Raw genomic sequence first — 12,908 nt, forward strand, 5'->3', positions numbered from 1 at the left:
AAATTCACACATGAAGACGGTATTTTATTATTTCTATTTTTATTTCTCTGATAATCATGCCTTTGAAATAACTTCTGTTTACAGCACATGAAAGTCTAAGCCACTGGAAATATTCAATCTGAAGCTGCCTTACTCTAAATGATGTATTTAATGAGAATCTTTACTAGTGTTTTATTTTTTAATTGTATTTATATGATGGTTGATTGGTAACTCTATCTGGAAGTCTGGACCAAAACCATGTCCACTTCTGCTGATGTTCTAGAACCTTATGGCATTGATTTTTCTTTTTTAAAAATTCACTTATTTTTAATTGGAGGATAATTGCTTTATAATATTGTGTTGGTTTCTGCCATGTATCAACGTGAGCCTGCTGTAGGTTGGTATTGACTTTTCATTTCTTTTGTGTGCAGGAGAGAACTCAGCTATCTTGACAACACAAGACTGGCCTGTTGGGAGCCCAGCTTCTGTCAGTTCCATGTGGCACTTCAACCCTGTGTTTCTTGTCCCCTTGCCTTTCCTGTGAGTGTCACCGTAAGGACTGCCTTCCCCTATTGGCACCAGCTCTTCCTCGTAACAGCAACTGAATCCCATTTGCAGCTTTTCCAGAACTTGCAGAAGCAGCTCCATCACATCTCATATCATTAACCGCCCCAACAGGAACTGGGGTGCCTCTCCCCCCTCCAAGGAGTTCTCCAAGCTCAGGGAACCACCATCGGCTGGCAGCAAGCTCCTCTTCTTAAATGCTGCTTCACAGAGCTCCTCCTGTAAATCTCTACATTTCAACAATCTTAACTTTTCTTCTTGTTTCCCCAGCAGTAAGGCATAGCTGTTTCTTGCAGTTACCTCCTCTGTGGTTACCTTCCAATTCCCTTTTTACCCTTTTGTTAACTAGTTAATGACTTTCTATCTAGTTAGCAATTCTGTGCATTAAATTATTTTCCCTTTAAATAACTGGTGAGATTTCTTTCAAAAATATGATCAAAATATGATCATATTCTCTTTATTGAAAATAAACATTGTATGGCAGAAACCAGCACAGCATTGTAAAGTATTCTTCAATTAAAAATAAATTTTAAAAAGGGTAATCCAAGTGAAAATACTTTTAAAAAGGGAAAATGAAGGGCCAGATGCCTACTACAAAAAAGGGTCAGAGAGTTGACATTTATTAATGTGTAGAAAACTTTAGGTTAAGTCTGTATAGTTTAAGGCATGTAAAATATGATAGTATAATATCTTTTAAAGTTGTGAAGATAAAAATGGAAAAACTAAAATTAGAAGTTTTGATGGGCTCCCTGGACTGAATTGCATTGTCCTTAAATTCCCATGTAGAAGCCATAACCTCCAGTGTGATTGGATTTGGAGATGAGACCTTTGGGAGGTAATTAAGGTGAAATGGTATCATGAAGACAGGGTCCTCATTCTAGAACTAGTGCCTTTTTAAGAAGAGACACAGGGAGTTTGCTCTCTCTCCCTGCCATGTGTATATACAGAGAGAAGGCAGCTGTCTGTCAGCCAAGAAGAGTTTTCACCAGAAACTGACCTTGCTGGCACCCCGATCTTGGACTTCCCAGTCTCCAAAACGGTGAGAAAATAAATTTCCATTGTATAAGCCACCCTGTCTATAGTATTTTGCCATGGTGGCATGCACAGACAATTACAACAGAAGATGTTCCGTCTCATTGGAAAGAAATGATTAAAATTTGATGGCTTGGAAATGAAGCAATGAATGAAAATGCTTTTAGGGAGAAATCCAAAGTGGGGAAATGTTTTTATGCTTGTTGGCTCAGAGGAATTCTGTGGTCTGGGATGTCAGAAATCTAGGAGATTCTTACAACTGACAGTCATTAATTGAAATCACTGTGATGTTTTACTTACTTATAAACCTATACCATTGGCTTTCTGATATGGTCTTCCAGGGATTGTGCTATATTTTCCCAGATTCAGTATTACTCTCTCAAACAGTCCACCTCAGTGACCAAGATGCTGTAAGTAATTATTGAAGAACATATGGAAAGGGGTTATTGTGATCAGAATCTGACAGAAGCTGCAGCTGCAGTTTCTTCAGCACTGTGCCCTCCTTGGCTTAGCCTTGAAAAAAGAAAGTGCTGGTCACTCAGTCATGTCCAACTACTTGCGACCCTATGGACTATATAGCCCACCAGGCTCCTCTGTCCAAGGGATTTTCCAGACAAGAATACTGGAGTGGGTTGCCATCCCCTTCTCCAGGGGAACTTCTTGATCCAGGGATCAAATCAGGGTCTCCTGCACTGGAGACAGATTCTTTACCAGATGAGCCACCCAGGAAGTGGCTGACTTAGCCTTAATTTGTAGTATTTCAGTATTTTGAAGGGCATGATCAAATTTCTTGGATTTAAACATGCTTACCATTCTGGGAAAGAATTTTAGGTCACAGGACTCTGAAAGGCAGGTTAGAATGACCTTTTTTCTAACAGTTAACATAGGCCGTCATGTGTTAAGAAAAGAACAGGAAACAGAGCACACAGAAAGCCAAAAGAAGCATCTTGGGGTACCATTTATTACCAAGTCAACAACGTAGGAATAAGGCTGCAAAACCTAGGCAAACCTGCAGAGGGGAGAAACATAGGAGAGTAAGTATTGAAGTAAGATGTTTGGTTAAGGAAAAATAACATATAAATGAGATAACTGTTAAAAAAAAGAGCAAACACTTATCAATACACATTGATATGTGTGCCACATTCCAGGTTCTGAGAAGGAGCTGCTATTTCAGCCTCTGGTCTTCTGGGGTGGGGGGTGGGGCATGTTCTGTGGCTATGGTAGGGCAGGTAGAGCAGGGAGAGAATGTGAATTTGTAGCTGTGATTATCCTCTTTGTCTTTTCATTTTTATAGTTAAATCCATGCTAAGAACAAACCACTTTTAAGACAGAAAGCGAAGAGCAACTAGAGTCTCTTGATGAAAGGGGAGAATGAAAAAGCTGGCTTGAAGATCAACATTCAGTGAACTAAGATTGTAGCATCTGGTATCATCACTTCATGCCATATAAATGGGGAAACAATGAAAATGGTGAAAGACTATTTTCTTGGGGTCTGAAATCATTATGGATATGAGATCTGAGCCATAAAGAAGGTTGAGCACCAAGGAATGAATGCTTTTGAACTATGGTGTTGGAGAAGACTCTTGAGAGTTTTGTGGACTGCAAGGAGATCAAACCAATCAATTCTAAGGGAGATCAACCCTGAATATTCATTGGAAAAACTGATGCTGAAGCTGAAACTCCAATACTTTGGTCACCTGATGCGAAGAGCCCACTCATTGGAAAAGACCCTGATACAGGGCAAGATTGAAGGCAGGAGGAGAAGTGCATAACAGAGGATGAGATGGTTGGATGGCACTACCAACTCAATGGAAATGAGTTTGAGCAAACTCTCAGTTCAGTTCAGTTGCTCAGTCATGTCCGACTCTTTGAGACCCCATGGACTGAAGCATGCCAGGCTTCCCTGTCCATCACCAACTCCCAGAGTTTACTCAAACTCATGCCCATTGAGTCAGTGATGCCATCCAACCATCTCACCCTCTGTTGTCACCTTCTCCTCCTGCCTTCAATCTTTCCCAGAGCAAACTCTGGAAGATGGTAAAGGACAGGGAAACCTGGTATGCTGCAGTCCATGGGGTCGCAAATAGTCAGACATGACTGAGAGACTGAACAACAACAAAGAATAAAAATATAGTACAATCTGCAATGCTACATATTTTTTCTAGCATCTGAGCTAAATAAGGTGGTTTCCCACTTTTTTTTTTTTTTAAGAAGAAGGCTATATTTAGAGCTATCATTTTAAAAATGCAGAGATGGAGAGATAAGAGAAAAAAAATGCTGGGGAAATAATAAAAGTATTTATAGAGTAGTACTTTGTGAGAGTTTAATTTTTTCTTGAAATTACATAAAACTAATCTTTGTCTTATTAAATCTTTCTCAGTGTTCCTTCATCTGAGATCTTACAAGTCGCAGTCAGCACACATGATATGGTGTTTCTGCAACAACTGTACAGCAGTTACTGGCAGAGTGAGTTATCAGTATCTTCTTATAAACTACTAACAGATTCACAGTATGGCATCACTTGTTCTCAATACAATACATGAAACGAAGAGGCCTTATACGACTGCAGTCTCGAGTTGTGCCAGCTTGTGTCCATGACCAGACCACCCACCACTGTCCCAAAACCAGAGTGAGAAAAGGAGCAAACCCCAGGGTCAAAAGACAATGAGTAGCTAGGAAGGATTCAAGCTTTCCTTCTATAATTGAATGTTCTATTTGCTAACCTATCAATGATCAAGCGTTGGCTTCTGGTTGGAAATTATCAAGAAACCCTACCCAGGTTTTGGAAACCTGGGTTTAGTATTACATGGATCAGGGAATGTATAAATAAATACAAGCACATAAATATCAGGCCTGACCAGCAGCTGGTTATCTGAAGCAAGTTAGCAGAATGTATTCTACTTATTGAAAATATTTGTGACTCATGAGCCCTCTTAAATGAGATTATTACCTATTTCTCTATATCTGATCTACAAACATATAAAGTGAGTTATGTTTCTCCTTATTTCTTTATTTGCTTATTCACAGTAAAATTACATAGACAGATGCATAAAAATGAGGGAAAAATAAATCACTTGCAAACCCAGAAACTAATCTACTATTCTTTAGTTGATTTTCTCCAAGTTACTTTCATATACATGTTTGTATAACAGCAATCTTAGTGAAAATATAATTTTATTTTAGTAGTTTATAAATTATTGAATTAGAAATTTATATCAATATCAATTCGATGACTATATAACATATACCATAACTATATATATTAATATGGTGTACGTAAGATACATTCTATAATAATTATAGGCTATAATTTAAATAGTCTTTGTTAGTAAACAAAGCTTCCATTTTGTTTCTATTAGAAATAATAGTTCTACAAATACCTTTATTCTTTCACTTTTCGGGTTTATAGTTTTTAATTGTTACCAATGACAGCAAACGTGAAAGTCCTATGTGGCTGTGGCTTGGAAAACATTACTGTAGTAATGGGATTAACCAATACATATGTTATACATATGATATATATGTTAGCTAGAATTTCTAATGTATTTTTCATTAAATGAGCTGGTGCTTTTTAAAATATGACTTGAAAGAATTATAGGACAAGAGCAGCAGTCACTTCAGGCAGATTCTACTTCTCAGCTTCAGTTTCTAACTCTTTATAGTTCCCCATTTGCTTCATGGAGACCCTTGGGTATGGTGGGATCTGACCACCATGGAAACTGAAAACAGGGCTGGGGGTGGGGGTGGGAGTGGGTGTGAGAGTTGGGGGAGGGGTGGGGTCTAAATGGTGGTTATTTTGGATGGGATACTAGTAGGCTTATTGTATAGACTTAAGGTGACTTGGAAAGATAAAGAAAATGAACCTCAAGAAATTCCAGTGAAGGTAGAGAGAAACTGAGGTAAGAAAAACAAATTCTAGAAAGTTTTTCTTCAGAGACTTTTAGATATCATGACCAGAATGATGTGAAAGGAGGCACAAAGAAGAAAAGGAAGACAATTTTAGCGGCATTTTAGCATCTCTAACTACCATGAAAGTATGTGCTGTAGAAAGGAAGTCTACTCTGTCTAAGTACAAGAGATATTAATTTTTATTCAGTGGGGACTATTTAAGACAGACATCTGGCTACTTCATAGTGACCTGAGACCAACAAAATCTGTTTTTCCCAATTTTTCACTAACTCAATTTGAATCAAACTGCCAAAATGTTATTTTATGAATTTTATTGGTTGACTTTGACTCTAAGTTGACTATAAACATACTACATCTGTTGAACCTCAGTTTGGTCTTATTTATAAAATATGTATGCCTCATATATATTAAAAAAAAAACTTCCAGTAACTGAATTTATTAAGATAAGTTGAATTTATTGACTAGCTTTTTCCAAGAAGGGTTTCCATGGATTTTTGAAAATAAACTTAAATGTGACCACAAAAATAGGACATTATTAAGATATTCTTCCTGGTCTTCCTTTTATTCTTTCCAAAACAAAAATTGAAACTTAGTTTGACCCCTTGTACTATGGTGTTTTCCATGTATTCCGAACCAATTATCATCACAAATAAAACATTCACTGACACAGCCGCCACTAAAACTGACTTTGAATGAGATGTTCCAGAGTTACGTCTTATCCTTAGCATCAGATAATACTTGATTCCTTCACAGGGTATTTTGTACTCTAATTGGCTGTGTGGGTGTACACACACACACACACACACACACACACATACAATTTTTAGTAAAGTGCAACTAGTATTATTTAACATAATATTAAGTAACACCACTTTGTTACCTAAATGTAGTTTTTAATTTTTTATTGGAGAATAATTGTTTATAATATTGTGCCAGCTTCTGCTGTGCAGCAAACGCAAATCAGCTATATGTCTGTGTGCGTATATATGCATATTATATGTATATATATACATACTCCCTTTTGAGCCTCCCTCCCACTCCCCCGATCCCACCCTCTAGGTCACAGAGCCCCAAGCTGAGCTCCTTGTATTATACAGTGGATTCCCAGTACCTATCTATTTTACACATGGTAGTGTGAATATATTAATGCTGTTCTCTCAGTTCATCCCACCCTCTCCTTCCCTACCACATCCACAGGTTCATTATCTGCATCTCTATTCCTGCCCTGCAAATAGGTTCATCAGTATTGTTTTTCTGAATCCACATATGTGTGCACGCTGTCATGTCTGACTCTTTGTGACCTCATGGACTGTAGCCCGCCAGGCTCCTCTGTCCATGAGATTTTCCAGGCAAGAATGCTGCAGTGGGTTACCATTTCTTTCTCCAGGGGATCTTCCCGACCCAGGGATGGAACCCATCTCTCTTGAGTCTCCTGTGTTAGCAGACCGATTCTTTAACACCCAGCCACCAGGGAAGCCCTGCTCATGATTTTAAACATTGTTCCAAACTTTACCACAATTTAGATGTGGCTCGGGGAGGCAGAAGGTAATACGGGACACTTTAGCTCATGCGGACCTTGCTGCTTTAAAATCCCTGGGATGTCCTGTGATACTTTCCACAGGCCATCATCCTTATGTGACTTTGCAGTAACATACCAGTATCACAGAGGAAGGAGAACAGCACATACGAAATCCTCATCAATTCTGAGGAAGAATACACTGAAATTTCATAGCAAATAGCCGCAAATAGTCAAATTTCCACTTTAATCTTTCTGTGCTTCATTTGCATCTAAATGCTTGTGTAGTCTAAAGACTTTCAAGTTATTACATAGTCTTCCCTAATGTAAATTAGCAGAGATTTTAGGGGCTCAAGGTAAATGAATAGCTAAGCACATTAAGAACCCCTAAAGTAGATAAGATTTTTCTCCCTAGAGAAAGAAATTATCTTTAGAAATAACATTTACCTGAAGTCTGTTATCTTGTAGGAAATTGAGTCCTTTCATCTCCTTTCTGTCCTTTCTAGATCAGGAAATTGCAAACACTCTCCACCAATTGGGAAGACATTTCTTTTCTTTGAGCAAGTTCCTCCTCCTCCTGCACCCCTTGCCAATTTCCTAGCTAAGTGTCCATTGTTGCTGTCATTGTTGTTGTTGTTTGCTCACTCAGTTGTGTTGTTGTTTTTGTTCAGTCTCTCAGTTGTGTCTGACTCTTTGAGACCCCATGGACTGCAGCACACCAGACTTCCCTGTCCTTTACTATCTCCCAGAGTTTGCTCAAACTCATGCCCATTGAGTCACTGATGCCCTCCAACCATCTCTTCCTCTCTCACCCCCTTCTCCTCCTACACTCAATCTTTCTCAGCATCAGGTGGCCAGACTATTGGAGCTTCAGCTTCAGCATCAGCCCTTCCAGTGAATATTCAGGGTTGATTTCCTTTAGGGTTGACTGGTTTGATCTCCAGCCAAGAGTCCATGGCTACTCTTATTTGTCCATCCTTATCATTCTCTGGGACTCTGACCTTCCCTTAATCTGGGTCAATTCCCCAGCCTTCCTTTTTAAGACCTAAGTTTGTGATAATGTATGTGAAAGCATTTTGTGCAATTGTGGACCCATAGTTTTGCACAATTACAGGGTTTTTTTTTTTTTTTTTTTTTTTTTGTAAGAAATGTTCATGGCAGTCATCTTTTTGAAGGCAGTAACTAGGGGATTTATCTTGGAGCTATGTGTGCCTGGAAAGTACTTGATTTTACTGATATTTTATGTTTATCTGCAGTAGAAGGAGAAGGCTATTGGAGCATGTGGAGGAACTAGAGGTCTCAATGATCCTCTCCTAAATTAGTGAGAATTTTCTTACCCCAAAACAAGTTTTTTAGAGTTTATTGAAATTTATCAAAGACATTTATTATGATACAGGAGATCAAAATTTTAATATTTGACAGAAAGCGTATAAAGAATGATAGAAAACATATTGGTTAGCTTTCAGTCAATGAAAATTGATTGTTTCTTTTTTTTTTCTTAATAGAACAGTAGAGCAAGAATGTGGGTGACATTACTGTTTAATTTCTCATCTGTTAGTATTAGCAGAGTATCTTATAATTATATTCATCGGAAAGGCTGATGCTAAACCTGAACTCCAATACTTTGGCAACCTAATGTGAAGAGCTGATTCATTGGAAAAGGCCCTAGTGCTGAAAAGACAGAAGGCAAAAGGAGAAGAGAGTGACAAAGAAAAAGATGGTTAAGTAGCATCACTGAGTCAATGGACATGAATCTGAGCAAACTCTGGGAGACAGTGAAGGACAGAAGAACCTGGTGTGCTACAGTCCATGAGGTTGCAGAGAGTCGCACATGACTTAGCTACTCAACAACAACAGATCTTAGTTATAGCAAGTTCCATATTTAAAGACTCCTTTTACTCAGCTGACTTGTGTGAAATAATCGCTATAACTGAGCTATAGTGGAGACTGTGTTCCCCATCTGTGCATCCATCCTGCCCTTCCTTTTTTGTGACCAGATTTGAGTCTGGTCATCCTCTCTCCAACTCTAGGGGTGAGCCCTGATTGTTCCAAGACAACCAGAGCAATCCCAGGTCCTTTCCCCACAGAGGTCCTTTCAGAAACCCAGTGATCCAGACAGAAACCAATCCACACCTGGCTCCAGAGTTCAGGGCTTGAATCAGAAGTTAGCATCTTATGAAGAAGGAACTGATTAGAATTGAGCTTGGAACTTTCTGTTTTTTTAAAGGAAATTAAATTTTTTTAACTTATTTTAATTGGAGGCTAATTACTTTACAATATTGTGGTGGTTTTTGCCATACAGTCACATGAATCAGCCACAGGTATACACGTGTTCCGCATCCTGAACCTCCCTCCCGCCTCCCTCCCCATCCCACCCCTCAGGGTCATCCCAGTGCACCAGCCCTAAGTACTCTGTCTCATGCATCATACCTGGACTGGTGATCTATTTCACATATGAAATATATGAAATACATACATGTTTCAATGCTATTCTCTCAAATCATCCCACCTTCGCCTTCCCCCACAGAGCTTGGAATTTCTTTTTTTTCTTTTCTTTTTTTTTTTTTTGATGACTGTAAGAAGAGAAGAGATATAAGCAAGGTCAAATACAACCAGCAGTGCCATATTCTTCCATAATGAAGTTGGTACAGAAAGAATACAGAGCCTAGAGAATTAGTAACAAAAAAACAGAGAATAACCCTTGAACAAGTAATGCCTAAAGTTTGTCCTCCTGGGTTCTCAGGCTCATAAATGAATAAACTACCTGGACTGATTTTTGTTTCTATTATTTGCGACCATAAGCATCATGGCTGTCATGAGTGTATGTATCTTGTGGCATTTTGGTAAACTTTCATGAGGATAATAATGGCATCTTATCTTGGGTGGGGAACTTTGGGATTTGTTTCCCAGAATTTGCATACATTGCTTCATTAATATTTACAGTGGTTGGTGCACAGCAGTCTATAGTTTTATGATTATCTTTGCTTCAAAAAGAAATTGTGATACAGAGAAATTAAGCAGTTTGTTTCAATTTAATCCATAATCCTGTAGAGTTAAGAAATTAAAGAAGAGGTTGCACAGGAGAATAGAGGGGAAGAGGTGAAATACACACAGTAATTTAAATGGGGGGAAGAAAACAGAAATGGCATGGAAAAAGTTTCTCTTTTTACCAAATTAACGAAAAGCATCTGGGTTAGATCTTACAGTTGAAGAGAGAACATTTATGTCTCTAGTCTCATTTTAATGCCTCAACTCCACAATAATTACTTTCCTTCAAAACTTAACATATTGAAGTGAAAAGGGGCACACAGAGTCTTGGCTGAAAGCTGGATGCAAAGAAGGATAATCAGTCAAATGATAAGATGGTGAGCTTCTTAATATCTTTTTTATTATTCCAATTTTTAAAATTTGTCATGTTCACATGTTATGAGTGAATAAAAACGAACAGTACTTTTTCTTCTCTAGTAGCTGTTATCTGATTGTAAGTTATTTAAGGAATCCTGGCTCAGAGTGGTATTCCTCCCTGGACTGAGGGTCTAATCCAGGAGACTGTTTCTCTAGTAAACAGAAGAAACCTGGGCAGGGGTCTATGGCTACGACCTACCACCAGGTCAGCGTCTAGTTTTTTGTTTTCAGTGCATGACTAGAGACACAAAACTGTGCTGTGTGAGTCATTAGCTGATGGTCATTCTGTTGCTAGAACGTTCCATCCTGCAAATGTCAACATTAGAGTGCTCGAAAGTCCCAAGAGATTTCAGAATGAGTTGCCAATTAAAGCTCAGCATCTGTGTGGATTAACAAGAGAGGAGGTACTCTCCAGAGTACTAAAATATGGGCGGTTTGAGACAAGCAGACATGTGGCATTGTCAGTCTTTTCTGTGGTTACAAAATGTTGAGCCTCTGTTTGCAGCTGACATCCACATTGCTACAATTTTCATAAGACAAATTGTATTATTTGAGATATTTTCTTCACTACAGTGCCTCTAAAATAAAAGGCATTAATTTTTAAAAGACATTAAGACTACTCATGTTTGGCTATATGTAATAATGAATCATCTTATTAATATTAATTATAAATAGTTTCCTGGAAAATTACTAAACCTTCATTGTATTCAAGGACATTTGCCACCTCTATACTTTAAGCCTTGAAAGACACTGGTATTTGCATATAAAAGCTCATGATAAAATGCATGTATCAGTATTATTCTCTAGATAATGCAGATGGCACAATTCTTATCTTTGACCTTGACCAAAAATATTTCATTGTTTTATTGCTCATGATTATAGAAGTATTCAGGTGTCTGGTTTTCCTTAATTCAACCTTTTTTAAAAAATTGAAGTATAGTTGATTTACAATTTTCACATATACAGCAAAGTGAGTTAGTTATACACAAACATGTATGATGTATATGTACATATATACACAGGCTTCCCTGGTGGCTCAGATGGTAAAGAATCTACTTGCAATGAGGGAGACCTGTGTTTGATCCCTGGGTTGGGATGATCCCCTGGAGGAAAGCATGGCAACCCACTCCATTCTCTTGCTGGAGAATGCAGCAAGAATCCCCACGGACAGAGGAGCTTGGCAGACTACAGTCAACGGGGTCACAAGCAGTTGGACATGATTGAGCGATTAAGCACAGGATATAGGCAGATATTAGATTTTCTTTTTCAGATCCTTTAAAAAATTTTTATTTTATATTGGAATATAGTTGATTTACAGTGTTATATTAGTTTCAAGTGTAGAGCAAAGTGATTCAGTTATATAAATATATATGCAAGTATCTATTATTTTCAAATTATTTTCCCATTTGGTTTATTACAGAATGTTGAGCAGAGTTCCTTGTGCTATACGGTAAGCCCTTCTTGCTTATCTATCTTATATATAGTACTATGTATATATGAATTCCAAACTCTTCACTTATTCTTCCCCTTCACCCTTTGGTAACCATGAGTTTGTTTTCTATGTCTGTGTATTTTATTTTTTAAATTGAAGTAGAGTTGATTTAAATATTATATCAGTCTCAAATGTACAATATAGTAATTCAGGTTTTTATATATTATTTATAGTTATTATAAAATGTATATTTCCTTTGATCTAGCGATCTCATTATTAGCAATTTTTCTTGTGCACAGACAGAAACATTTTCCAATACACATGTAAAGATATTTATTGAACACAGTTTGTTAAAGAAAGCAATAAAAATGATAAATAGAAATGTCCATCAGTGGGTGAATGAGAAAATAATTTTAATCAATACATATTCTAGAATACTTTCTAATCACTAAAAAGAAAATAAGTAGATCTATATGTACTAAAAATACACACATACAAATACATAGAATATATATATATATATTTGGTGGCTCAGTGGTAAAGAATCCATCTGCCAATTCAGGAGACACTGTTCAATCCCTGGTCCAGGAAGACCCCCTAGATGAGGAAATGGCAACCCACTCTAGTATTCTTGCCTGGAAAAACCCAATGACAGAGGAGCCTGGTGGGCTACAGTCCATGGGGTCGTAAAGAGTTGGACACGACTTAGTGGCTAAATAACAACAGTATATACTTGCCAGGTACTGGGAGAACAAGTGCTGGAACTACTCCTTAAGAACAAAAGAGAAGTTGCTAATTGATGAGCATTTATGTCTCAAGTGACCACTTTTTCCTGGACAATTATGATAGTAAATGTCCTGGATTTAGTGGGCAATGTTGCTATTCCCCTAGATTTCTTGGACACCATTTTAAGTCTTCTCTGAGGGTGGGGAGCATGCCTGAGATCTGCTTTCAGTGGCCAGGGTCCCCCTTCAGAGAGCTGCTCTGGGGCCTCTGGAGCAGATTTGCCAGCAGATGCTGTGAGCAGAAGTACCTGGAAGTCTCCTACTCTTCACCCCAACTACTGGTAAA

This window comes from Muntiacus reevesi, chromosome 17 (assembly GCF_963930625.1).
Source record: "Muntiacus reevesi chromosome 17, mMunRee1.1, whole genome shotgun sequence".
NCBI classification, from domain to species: domain Eukaryota; kingdom Metazoa; phylum Chordata; class Mammalia; order Artiodactyla; family Cervidae; genus Muntiacus; species Muntiacus reevesi.